A 12,935-nucleotide genomic window follows, 5' to 3' on the forward strand; every position below is an offset into this window, starting at 1 on the left:
GTCTTGGTGCGTCGCAGGGCCGGCCCGTTCGCCTCCACGTCCTACGCCGGCCATCGATATCTCCGTGGCGAGGCGATGCGGCTGCTCGAGGTGGCTGCGAAAGCGCGTATGAGGCCCCGAAATCGGCTCCATTCGGCCCTCTCGTCTCGCGCGGCTAAGGGCGAAGGCATTGAGATGCAGAGAGCGTTGGTGCTACCGTGCGATGGTCCCGATACCGCCTAATGGACCGTCCCCGCCCCCTTTTCCCTTCGCCCTCGTCGTCGTCGATTCTTCTTCTCCGCCCTCCAGCACCTTTCACACTCTCTCTTTCTTCCTCTCCGTCTCGCTGCCAGCATCCTACCGCCACTTTCAGCCTCCTCCTCCTCCTCCTCCTCCTCTTCCTCCTCCTCTTTCCACCTTCTTGATTTCCCTCCTCGCCCTTCTCTTCCTCTCTCTACGGTCCCTTTTCTTCTCATCCACATCCTTCGTACCACCGGGACTTCCACGAAGTGCAAAAGAAGCAGAGCATCAGCGAATCCTTCTGTCGCTTCGCGTGCTAAGCGCCTCAGCGATAACAACCTACCTTTCGATCTGACCCCATGACATTTCCATCATGGACAACTGATCGAGACTTTCCTTACTTGCGAGAACATTATAGGATAAAAATAACTTTTTTCCACAAAGAGCATTTAAAGATCCTTTTCTCTATAATATCTCTTCTTTACCTTTAACGCTTCCTAAGATGCGCAAGCTAGAAAGTTGCGGCGAGACAACTTGTATACACCATAAGAAAGCTTCGGAAAGAATATAGGAAGTCGTTAAGAATTTCATTGATCGTCGATGCGTCTCCAGGTGTTCGTTGAAACCGCGGTATCTGCGAGTCACGGCGGTCGTAGCCGTCGTAGGTAGTGTGCGGCTCCGTTATTGCCCGCTCGGAAACAAAAACCTATCGCGGCTTAGATGATCCAACCGCGGAGTCGGCGGCGACGTAGCGGGAAGCGGGATGACCAAGCGAGATGAGGTACGCGCGTGTGCGTCGTGCGATGCGAGATGGCAGAAGCCGAGAAAGAAAAGAGACTCGTCTACGCATCGTGCGTTTTATGCTCTCGCATCCGCGCGCCACGAAGAGAGACGAGGAGGGGGCCTGCACACACGGTAGCACGGCAATAACTGCGTCGCGGCATCATTTATATTTACGAGACACCGCGAAGCCGTGCCCAGGCCGCATTGTTACTGCCCAAGGGCCTTATAGCCGCCGTCTGGGCCTTATAGGGCCGCCGCGATATCTCTCGCTCCCTCTTTCCTCTCGGGTGGAGCGGACGGGTCGCGGGACCAGCCCTGAACGCCGACCGGACGAAGGAGAGATACTGGGGACTTGGGGCCCTGTATCGATCCCGATTGATCGGATTTAGTGCGCGCGAACGCTCGCTTTCGTGGACGTCGACCCTCGAGAAACTCGCGTAATTGGGTCGAAATTCTCGGGAGATAAAGGATAAAAAAACTGTAGACTTATAGCGCGCCTTTCAAAATAATCTAAATATAGAAATGGATAAAATTGAATATACAACGTATAAAAAGGATGTAAAAATTACATTAATAACGCGATTATAGCTTAAAATGGATTATTTTGATATAGTCGCGGCTCATTCTTAAATCTTCACAAGCTATGGAAGAGCAGTGGAAATATTTTGCGCCCACCGACGTCGCGGCAAAGTTCTCGTCAAGTGTACAACAATAGTCCCTTAGTAATGGCTTTCAGAAAAACGATCGGCGATATCTGTCGGGCCGTACTGAATGGAGCCTCTCGGAGAGAGGGGGCGCGCGATCGAAGGAGGGAAGAAAGATTTACCGCGGCGCAACGGTTCGCGCCAATCAGACACGACGCGGCGCATCGCCGGCGCAGATATTTCACAGTTATGGCCAGATAAACCACGACCTTAGCGTCGGATGTACCGCCGTTTGGGGAATAGAGCGCATCAATGATGCAATGTTCGGCATCGCGCGCGGCATCGAACGCGCGTTTGTCTTCCTTACCGGGAGTTTATAGTCGCGCCTATCACGTATACAACTCCGCTTATATATTATCTTTCTCACATATACGCCCACTGTATTCCGTAAACTTCCTCGAAATTCAAGAGGATTCCACAGGCGTCGTGTAATTTATCATTGATTAAACGGAAAGGACGGATAGAACGAGGAATCTTAATCTTTTCTTATGACGCGAAAGCGATAACAAAACGTTTAAAATTAAAAATATCTCGAAATGAGACAATTTACATGATCGAATGATTGTTGGACGTTCGATGACTAATGTCAGAAACCGAACGTCTTTTTCCTCGTTCCACGAGAGGGTAGCTATCGACTGTAAAGATAGCGCTTTAAGGGTGGCTCCTTCGAGTGCAAGTGAAGCCTAGGGCTGCGCTTTTCTGCTGATCAGCGTGCTGAATCCCGGTTTCCTTGACGGAGTCGTCACCGGCGGATCGAGAAAGAGAGAGACAGAGGGAAAGAGAAAGAGGACCGTGCGTGGGAGGGAATGGTAGTGAGTTTTAAACCGCAACTCGATATCTGCTTGTTTCCGCGCCGTATACCAACCCCTGTTTTGTGTAAGTCTCTCCAGGGATTTCGGTGGAAGCCAGAGGGATGCCCGACAGGATGTGTACGAGCCGTGCAAAAATGGGAAAACCAGAGCGGCGTTGACACTTTCAGAGTCGTTTCTGATCGCACGGGTTAACGATGGTGGAAAAATGCCCTCGTCACTCCCGATTTCGGTTTAGGGTCGGCTGAACGCGTTGTTATTACAGTTGCGCCGACCAGTGTGATAATTAAAACGTTCAATTTAACCGTCGTGAAATCGAATCACCTCGAAAAATAAAAGCGAATTATTTAAAAAAGTAATTCGTAGGTCGCGCAGATTATCGTTTGAAGAATGACGTTAAGCGCTACATAAATTAGAATATCTTACACAGTGATAACATCGGCATCAATAACAATAAGAATTGCTCGGTAATTTCTTTCGTAAGAGGATATTATTTCCGTGTGTGAGAGGACGACTCAGCTCGAGAGGACGTTCCGCTCGAGGAAGTTACTTGGAGGCTGAGAAAGAGAGAAGAGATCGGCGACGCGGCGCACTCGCGGTCCCCCGATAAGTTCAAAACCGTGTCGATACTCGGCGCTATAAATCGTTTGGCCGAGAGGATCGCTATTCGCGGACGAAGGGAGTCGAATCGGAAACGTGACCGAGCGCGGAAACGGGGACAAGGAATCAGACAGAAAAGGAAAATATAAAATTCCATCAATTCGCGAATCGACGGTTGCCGTTTACAATTTCTCTCTCGTCTTGTGGCATTGGAGGGTATGCCACGGCGAGGGGTGCAATGGCACCGTCGAAGTATGTATGATGCAGGAGAGCAAAAAAAAAAAAAAAGAGCGCGCGTTAGAATGGCGAACTTCGCCTTATGTGTGTTTGGGGTTTCAGGTCTTATTAATGATTGATCGAGGGATATCGACGTCTCCCCTCTGACGCGACTGATATATGTGGAGTGCGCGGCAGGGAGAGGAAGGGGGTGGCGGAAGGGAGAGTTTGTCTGTGCCTTCGCACGTGACACAATAAAACAGCACACGGCCGTATCGATAGCTTATTGCGAGACTTTTTATCGATCCCGATAACTCCTCGGTTGTTGTCCCACCGAAGCGACGCCGATGCGGAACTTTATATAAATCGCGCTCCTGTCGGGGACCGACTTTGTTTTGCCAGCAGATTAGCCGGAAGCGTCCCCAAGTACCTATCTTGGAGAATATCGATGGGTCGTTCGTATCCATCCGACGATAGCACAGTGGATATCGCATTGATTTATTTATCTCGGAATAGTTGATTGATGCTACGTCATAGTTTAAACGCCACTTTAATTAATACGAAGTAGATTATCGATAACATTCATTTCTAATTCAACTAACGATAGTTTGATTTAATTTAATCTGGTAAAATATTGAATCTTATATGGTAGCTCTCGATTGGAGAGAAGCAAATAAAGAATTTCTATTTATTAAGAGGAATCTTTCCAGAGGGAGTTAGAAATATTTATCGCATGCCCGCAGCTTCGCACTTTTAATAAAAAAATAATCGTAACGTCTTATTAACTGCAATTAATGTCGGGCGCATAAGCAATGATTCGGGCGAAGACTATTTTCGGCAAATGTCAACTAATTTTCGTAAAAGGTGAGCGAGGTCTTAAAAGTATAAGGCGCATAAAACCGCTCGAGCAAATACAAGGCTAAAGCGGGGTGGATACAGCAAAGGTGGAAATAAACCACGTGGATCCCCGAGGGTGGCGTTAATCCGCCCTCGCTCTCCCCGATGCTTACCCATCTAGACAACGGAGACGAAGCAATCATATTTTCCGCCCCAGAGGCACGATACGTGTCAATGCGAATCAGGCTTAGTGATCTAATGTGGATTCCGATAGTTTCTGATTTACTTCCGACGTCTCTCTCTCTCCAGGCAAGATACACCCTTATTCCGTTTGTGCAGATTGCAGCCGTCTGCTTCAGATTTAAAAAAAAAATCAGATCGATATCTCTTATCTGGCGTTTTCATAAACAATTCTTAAATAAATTCTTCGATTGCAATACCTATATTGCATACTGATTAGATATCGACGTATAAAAAAAATTACTGATACGCGTCAATACATAAAAAAAATTATTGACGCGAGCTTATCAAGAACAAGAGGTCTGTAAATAAAATTATGTTGGTTGCCAAAGAAACGGAAACTGTTATCAGCCGCTTTCCGTAGCAAATCGCGTAAACGACTGCTATCGTACTTTCGAATACGGCGTTTTAGGAAGAGGAAACGACGTAAGGATTTCGAAAGTTGGAAAATCCCTTGCGAGTATAATCCAGCGTCCCGCCATCAAGCACGATCGTCGTTCGCGATGGACGGAAATTCGCGACTGGCTTTTTTTTCCCTCGCTTTCCGCCGCCCTTTTCTCCCTACCTGGATCCTTTCTCTTCTCGTTTCTACTCCCGTCACGTATGTAGCGAGAAAAATTGCAGCCGAGCGCTTTGCCCGGTACTCGGTTCTGCACGCTCGGCTCCCTCGCCTCGTCTCACTCTTTCTTCGCTTCCTCTGCCTGGATACGCTCCTGGAGCCAGCGTGATGAATCTTATTGTTAGATAGAGACGCCCTTTTTACTCGGCCAAGTATACCAGTTTATTGTTAGTTACGCCGATATCTTTGTTGGATTGCCAAATTTGTATCTTCCTCGATTTATCGTTGTTACAGATTTTACGAAACGTTTCTTTTTTAAAAGTTTATGGCTTTCGATAATTCAGAAAATAAAATTCACAAAATTTATGTCATTGTCTCGCACTACGTTCTTCCTTGATTTTATACTCAACTAATGTTCGATGCTCGATTGCACTCGACAGCACGCATATCCGCGAACGTAAGGAAAAGGAGTAATTTTCGCGTATATCAGCGTTTCTGAAATGCATACGGATTCGAGGAAGACTAAGCTAGACTGCTCTATAACTAGATTTTCAATGGAATGATAGTTTTTTCTCTCTCTCTCTCTCTCTCTCTCTCTCTCTCGTTCTCTCTTAGACATAAAAACGACATAATGATAAATCGCAAAGGAAAGAAGATCAGAGAAAACCATATTATGTTAGAAGCAATCTATAAATTTAAATGTAATAACATTATTGGGTTAATTATAGAAAGTTCTAAATGTAGCCAAGAAAATTCGATAATGTCACAGCGGCATTTTCAACGAAGAAACCATTTAATTCTACTGCTCGTATTTCTAAGCACCGGGATCTCGCGATCGTGTCTAACGAGTTCGCATAATGATATCAGGAGGGCGAAGAGGATCGTCAGTAACTACGTAGAGGTGGGTGATTACCTCTCGGACGATCTGGATGCTGCTCGTTTAATATGCGGCAAGTTTTCCTCGAAGGCACACGACGATACGCCACTCTTTTGCGATAATGCAATCACGATATTACACCATTGCAACGAGGTCAACTTCAGTTCACATCAGTGATTCGCTGTCCCTATCTTCTACCACCGATCTAATTAATCTTGATTTGACGAATTAATTTATTACTAGTTGACGATATTACTTTTGACGCATTTCAGTCAAGTGACACAAGAGACGTGTAATAAAATTACTTTGTTAATGATTGACTTACCGCTAAAAACTGTACTATATGAAAAATGTATAAAGTTAAAATGATAAAGATTGATGACGCGGTGGTTTATTACGATACAGTGATTAAAAGAGAAAGATATATCTTGACCAGGAAATTGTTTCCGTGATTTCCTTGAGAGAAGTGATAAATGCACATAAGTTATAATCCATCTAATCGCTTGTTAGAAAATACTATAATTAACGTTGGAAGGTCATATCCCTACCGTTCACGTGAGAATTAGTATCAATCTGATTGAGTTGTTTCACACATATTATATGCAATAAGATATTATCTTAAAATACTCGAAGAAGATTATAATTTTATTGAAATGTTTAATACGAAATTTGATATAATATTATCGCCCGATGGAGTGTTATGAGAATAAGAGAAAAAAATGTCTAGGTGATTTTTTAAAAGGAAAATGTGCGCTCTTTAAAATTTCCTCAACTTTGAACATTATCCTAGTCCGTAATCGAGGAAACGATCTTTCATCCGTGATTCATATCTCCGGCTGGATCCTTACAATCTCAGGCACACCCCGGCGGAAGTAGTCGCCCGCACTTTTATGTAACCGACGCTACGTGTTTTTTTCCTGAACGATTTCTATCAAGGCGAACAGACTGTTAAGGGAAGACACGCGCATCCTGGGTAAGCCGTGACGACACGCGTGTCTGTCTCGACTTCCCTCCCGACTCGCAGCCCCGGGGTTTCCTCCGTCTCCTTCGCTTTCGTCACTACGTGAGTTTGATCCTTCGTCGATATCCGTAGAAGTAAATTGCGCGTAACTTACACACGTAAGTTGCGCATGAAGCCCGTTTACATTACTAACACGTGATAAATTAGGCACTTTACCAAATCCTTAACCAGATCAGACCCTTGGTTGCATTTCGTTCAAAGGCTAAGATAAATCTTATTTGATTCGCGAAATTCGAGGGACCAGATGCGTTGGGGGATATCTCGATATCAAATTTATTTGATAGCCGCTGCTCATTGAATTACAGAAAGCAGTAATCTTACGGAAAAGAAAATTCGCGACGAATGCAATAAATAGGAAAATGCTCGTAAACCGCGTCGATGATGCGCGTCGTTAAAGCTCTCGTCCATCGTCGAGCAGTCGCGCGAGGTGTCGCGGGGAAGCAATAATTGTTTCTTATACGCGATGCCATGCCATGCCGGTCCAGCACTCCGTCGCTTCGTGCCTGTCGATGGCGCACGAGCGAGTTGTCAAGTATGCAAATGATGAAGCTGCTTGTCCGTCACCTTAAGACCAGCCAGCATTGTCGGCGATGGATCATAGCCATCGTGACCGTTAGTTTGTATAAAACACGGACTCCTCATGTTCGTGATGCGCATCACGTGACCGCGAGGATCGCAGATAGTGACTGATGTTATCTATCGTGCTGCATCGTGCTATACAGGCAATAATGATCCAAGACGACTAGCTGATCTCTGAAGAGTCTCCGTCCGATTCTACAAAATCGAGGATAATCTCTAAAAGTAATTGGTTACATCGTAAAGGCTAATTGTAATTGTGCCTTAATGGACATCTGTGTCTTTCATTGATGGTAACTGATTTAGCGAGTTTGACGACAAAACGGTTTGTTGTGTAAATTGTATAGGTACACTATAAATCACGAGATATAATAATTAAACAAGCTGCCGGTCGAATGTATTCAAAGATAATATAGCTATTGTCATTTAGAACTATGAGGACAATAATAATTTTCATTTTAAGATGACTGATAGGCTATTAAATAATAAATTATATAATAAATCATATAAAAATAAACTTACTTCATCAGTGTAAAATATCTTTTTAAATCTTTATAAGAAGTATTAGTGGATCATCGATGATCTACTAATATTCTTCTACAAGATGCCGTTTTGTTTCGTACTGTACATCTGGCATGACTTTCGTACGGATGAGCGCGCGCAATTATGCCAGTCTAATGAATCAGAATTATTCGTTGGCAGTCTCATTAACGTCAAAGTCGGCGACGTGTTGCGCGCCAATGACTCCTGCGAAACGTTTCTGGCATAACCGCACACTTATCATATACGGCCATTCTTTTCCCGGCTCGTTGACACAAGTCTTCAAACTACCTCTCTCGAGCGCGTCTCGCTCGACGTAGCACCGATAAAGTCGCGTGATCATCGCGGAAGACGATCATCGCGGCGGTGGCATCATTTCGCGCGCGTTCAAGCGATGCACACTATCAACCAAACTGATTAGCATCTCCGGGGCCGCAGATAACCGCCCCCGTGAAAGTGCGCACAAGGTCGGCATACCTAGCTATCTCGAACCAGCCGGCGTGGTAAGCGCGGAGGGGGTTGGTTCCTACCACCCCCGGGATGGGTGTTGCGTGTAGAACGCGGCATAAATATGTAAGAGCTACTCTCTCTCCCTCCCTCCTTTCTCCTCCCGTCCCCCCGTCCCACGAGCTGTGCTGGCCCCCTCGGTACTCCATCCTACGCGGCACTCTCCTCCCGCGGCGCCCCTCTCCTTACCACCCAGACCTTGCGCAACCCCCGTGCATGTACGCGAGAGAGATGGGGACGTCGATGATGACGTCAGAGTACGTCCACGTCACCGGCTGGCTGCGTGCAACGTCAGTGATCGAAGTCAGCTGAACCGGCCGTGGTGCCTGGAATGAAAACTTTTGAGCTTGCGTATGAATCTTCGTCGATTCGTCTGTCGATTAGCACTCGTATCCGTAACCGACGTCCGTGACATCTTTTTGGTCTCTAGGGCTTCAGTACGAGGGAATCGAAAAAAAAGTAATCGACCGGAAATGCATAAGCTTCTAAGAATGTTATGTGCAATTGGTTACCCCTTACCCCGATGAAACACTAAACATTGATCGTAACTGCATAACTATAGTAAATAATTCTGATTACGGCTCTGAATTAATTATCGGCGCTGAGATTAAACTGTTCCAACGATTGTCCGTCGATGATGTGACGGTCCTTCCGAGAGCCAGTTTAGGTCTTTGGTGATGATCGAAAGGGGTTTCGAGCCATCCACTTGAATGGGACGAGAGGCGGAAAGGAGCAGGACGAGCAGCAAGGCAAGGTGCTCATTGTGATGAAGCATGAGTCTGACCTAGTGGGGTAGTGGGGCAGGTCGCAGCGGATGATACATACATATTTATGTCGCGCACCGCGTACCACCACCACCACCACCACCGGCAACCAGAGTACCACCGTGTCGGCGGCGCTTCCACCATCAGACCAACCCCCTCCCCGGCTGTTCTCTCTCTCTCTCTCTCTCTTTCCTTCTCTCTGCCTCTTTCGCACGGCACGAGCTTTCGCTACCCCTTATACTCCTCGCGGAAGACCAGGCAGGCAGGCAGGCAGGCAGGGTGCCATTGGCCTTCGCTCGGTCTGGGTTGCTAATCAGGCCGCGAAGGTGCGCATCCCGAGCACGCGCCGTTTTCACGTTGCCGTTGAAAAGCGCCACGAGGATGCCACGTGAGACGAAAGCGTGAGGATTCCTCCCGCGTGGAAAGTGGAACGCTTCCGGACGAGTGCCGCCGCCGCCGCTGGCTTTCGCACCGCCAACTGCCGGCACGAACATAGCTACGAACATCCCCCCGGTTACCAAACTTTCACCACGTGGCCAGCAAAAAGCTCCGCCGCTATTCTTTCCGTATTTCGCGCGTCTTCGACTCTCGTCGATTTATCGAGAGAGCAGTTTCCGATTTGGTTCCATCGTTGTCTTTTCTTATTTTACATCGATTCTATCGTCAGAATTTTTTTCTTTGAGAAGATCTGTCGAAATCAACTTATGTTAATTTTAAGATACGCAAAAAACTCTTCTTTAGTAATTTACTTCGGTATTACTTTTTTTATATTCGCTGACTTATCTTTTTTGCGTCAATTTTTAAGATGGACAAAAATGTACCATTGGTTGTTCCGATGTTATATTAAATATTGTGCTCTGTTAATTTATCAACTCACACACGCCGCCAGGAGATCACACATACGAGCAAATAAAAATGCAGAAATCCTCGAACGGCAACAAATATTACTCGTCGAAGTCGCACGAGAGGTTCTTGCTGCTGTCAGCGTGAGTTATTAATCAGTGAATTCCTTGCGTCACGTGGACGGTCGCCGAGGACCTGTCGTCCTATTAATCGTGCCCGCTAATGACGCCTGGCTACCGGCGTAACACCATCATCGTCGTCAGCGTCGCGTCGCGTCGTAACGGTCACGCGATCCAGATCGCGTTTCAGGCCGCGCGACGTGCAATTATAACGAGAATGCGCCGCAAGCACGCACCATCACGCGGGACAAGCGTGTGTCCCCGTGGCTGGAGGGGGGGGGGAAGGGGGAGAGGATAATTTTATTCTTCCTTTTGCTCGCGAGGAGGAATCGATTTCGCCTACGACATCGTCAACGACGATCCCCGACACGACATTGAAGGCAACGACGATTCCGAGGCGTCCATCGTCGCGCTGCTCGCATTTGAACGCACTTTTACGACGGTGCAACGCGATAATGACCGTCGGCTCGTGCGGCCACGCACGCAAGCACGCACGCACGTATTTACGCGTGTATAGTGTACGTAATGTATCACATTAAAAATATCGATCGGTATCGCGTCGAAGAGCGCGATATGCTGATTGGGAGCGATCCCTTTTCGTCTACGTGTTGCTTTTTCGTTCCGCTATTACCGTGTTCCGGGTTATCGGTACGTCCTTACATGCGACTCAATTAATTACACTATACACGCGATAAGTCCGATTACAATTTCGCACGCGCGCGCACGTGCGTCTCGACATCCCTATTTAAAAGATACCGCGCGGTATTTACGATCGGCACGAGTATCTTACTCCGTCGCCGCGGCGGATGCGAATTCCATGCGGGTCTTTAATGAGAGAGCGAGGGACTGCGAGAAATTACACATCCCCCGGGACAATCCAGATCGCCGGGCGATCGGTCCGTGGATTTAGAAATTAAAGACGCGGCTTATCGCTTCGAGGGCTTTATCGTCTTCGAAGCCGTTGAGTAAAGAAAATACACGGTATCTCAAAAGGAGCAAGGACGATACCTTGTTTCACGCACGAACACTGATATTTCTCGAAGAGTATTTAAATTTATCATCTCTTTTTTTAAATCAAGATCGTATGTGTTTCAAATTTCGCCTCTATCCCATGTCCCTTTCATCTATCCTTCAACTAAATAATTTGGTGGCTATCTATTAATTTTTTTCGTTCTCCTTAATCGCGAGTCTATCATTCCTCTTAGGAGACGGACGTTCGCGAGGAACGACACGGCGCTATCAGGAATGCAGTTGGCTCGAGGAAAAACGAGGTGCGAGTTGACGATGCATACGGAGGCGGTTAAACAGAGACGGACGTCACGTCGCGTCGGTTGCCTCGCACGATGCGCAATGATCGACGATAGGTCCGGTCTGGAAGATAGAACGGGATAGAAGTGGACGGTGCGCGTTGTAGGCCCCGATTTATCGATCGATAATACCCTTACGTAAAGTGTTTATGTCGCGGACGCACCATTAATAAAACCGTTTACCGTACCTTTTCGATGGGGCTGCCTCATCCGATAACTGCCTCGGTGAATAGCTTTGCCTTCTTCCTTTTCTTCGATATTTCTTTTTCTCCAGCACACTTCTTCCTCTTCTTCCTCCACCACCGCTTCCTATTCTATCCGCGGGCAACGTCGTTATTCCGACATTTTTCGGCTGGCTGCGATACTCGAGTGTTCTGCAACTCGTTGAAAGTTTTCATGTCATCGTTGCGCAAGCATAATCGGCATTAACAAAACGAATTCGCGTTGTACGGAGCACGGACGTTTTTATAGAACAATCGATAGGTTTACAATCGTGCTTTAATTCTCTTGGCGATTTTTATTTCAAGAAAAACGCGTTCTATGAATTATATCCCACGCTTCGTTTTCCATGTAAGACTTCTTCGTGTGAGAGCAAAAGTGCAAGGATTCAGCTGAAACGTGATCGCTGAGGAATCCAATATTCCAGAATCACGGATGCGATAAGTAATAAAACCGGTTTGCGTAAAGCCGGTAAACGCTAATCTCTCGCGCTGTTAATCATGATAATCCGCGACAGAACGGTCTCATTAGTTGAATCGTCGAATCACTTTATAATCTACGGGGGAATATTATCCACTTTTTGTAAGAACCTAATGAAAAGAGCGTAAATCCAAAGTTGTTGCTAATTTTTTTTTTCAATAAGCAATAAATCGCTATTTTTTAATTTTTTATATTAGTTTTTTCAGTATTTATCTCGTTAAAGCACCATGAGTGAAGACTAGGAAAAAGCCGATTGCGAGCGAAATAAAAGATCGACTTGTCTATACTCAACCTTGTAAAAAAATAGTTTTTATACCGGTATCGAAGCGGACAACAAGTCGATTGACGTCGGATCGCGGATACGAGTCCCGGGTTCGCAAACGGGTTTCATCGGGACACGCGGACTCATCCACGCTCGAGCTAACGCCCACGCGTTCGTCCAAACGCGCACGGTGCATGCGATCATCTGGCGACGCTTTGTAATCCGTGGGTTACCACCTTGACACCATCTCCAGGAAGTTATTGGCCATCGCAAACTTTCGCCTTTGGCCGTTGTCCCCGTCCAGCTGACGTTGAGCCCCTCGCCGGAAATAATGGGCCCGGTATTTTTCGTACTACATTGTTAAATATTAAAAGATGAAATTTAAACAAGTACCTACCTTAAATTAGGTTATTTTGTTATTTTAACTTAAGAAGAGACAGGATGGTAGGACAT

The 12,935-nt window shown here is 46.4% G+C and overlaps 1 long non-coding RNA gene across 2 annotated transcripts in view; it reads right to left on the reverse strand.

Moving 5' to 3' along the window:
• Nucleotides 1-12,935, reverse strand: part of LOC139777261 (uncharacterized) — a 29,862-nt gene that overhangs the window by 15,294 nt on the left and 1,633 nt on the right. The window contains exons 3-5 of one of the 2 annotated variants that reach the window (XR_011719297.1): nucleotides 12,537-12,834; nucleotides 11,710-11,895; nucleotides 9,397-11,585 (exon numbers count right to left, since the gene is read on the reverse strand). This is a non-coding gene — a long non-coding RNA (uncharacterized lncRNA). Of the gene's footprint in view, nucleotides 1-9,396; nucleotides 11,586-11,709; nucleotides 11,896-12,536; nucleotides 12,835-12,935 lie in introns of those variants that run through there. The other variant, XR_011719298.1, reaches the window with a different exon arrangement.

This window comes from Temnothorax nylanderi, unplaced genomic scaffold (assembly GCF_030848795.1).
Source record: "Temnothorax nylanderi isolate EJ_2023f unplaced genomic scaffold, tnyl_v1.0 TNYL_tig0142_pilon, whole genome shotgun sequence".
NCBI classification, from domain to species: domain Eukaryota; kingdom Metazoa; phylum Arthropoda; class Insecta; order Hymenoptera; family Formicidae; genus Temnothorax; species Temnothorax nylanderi.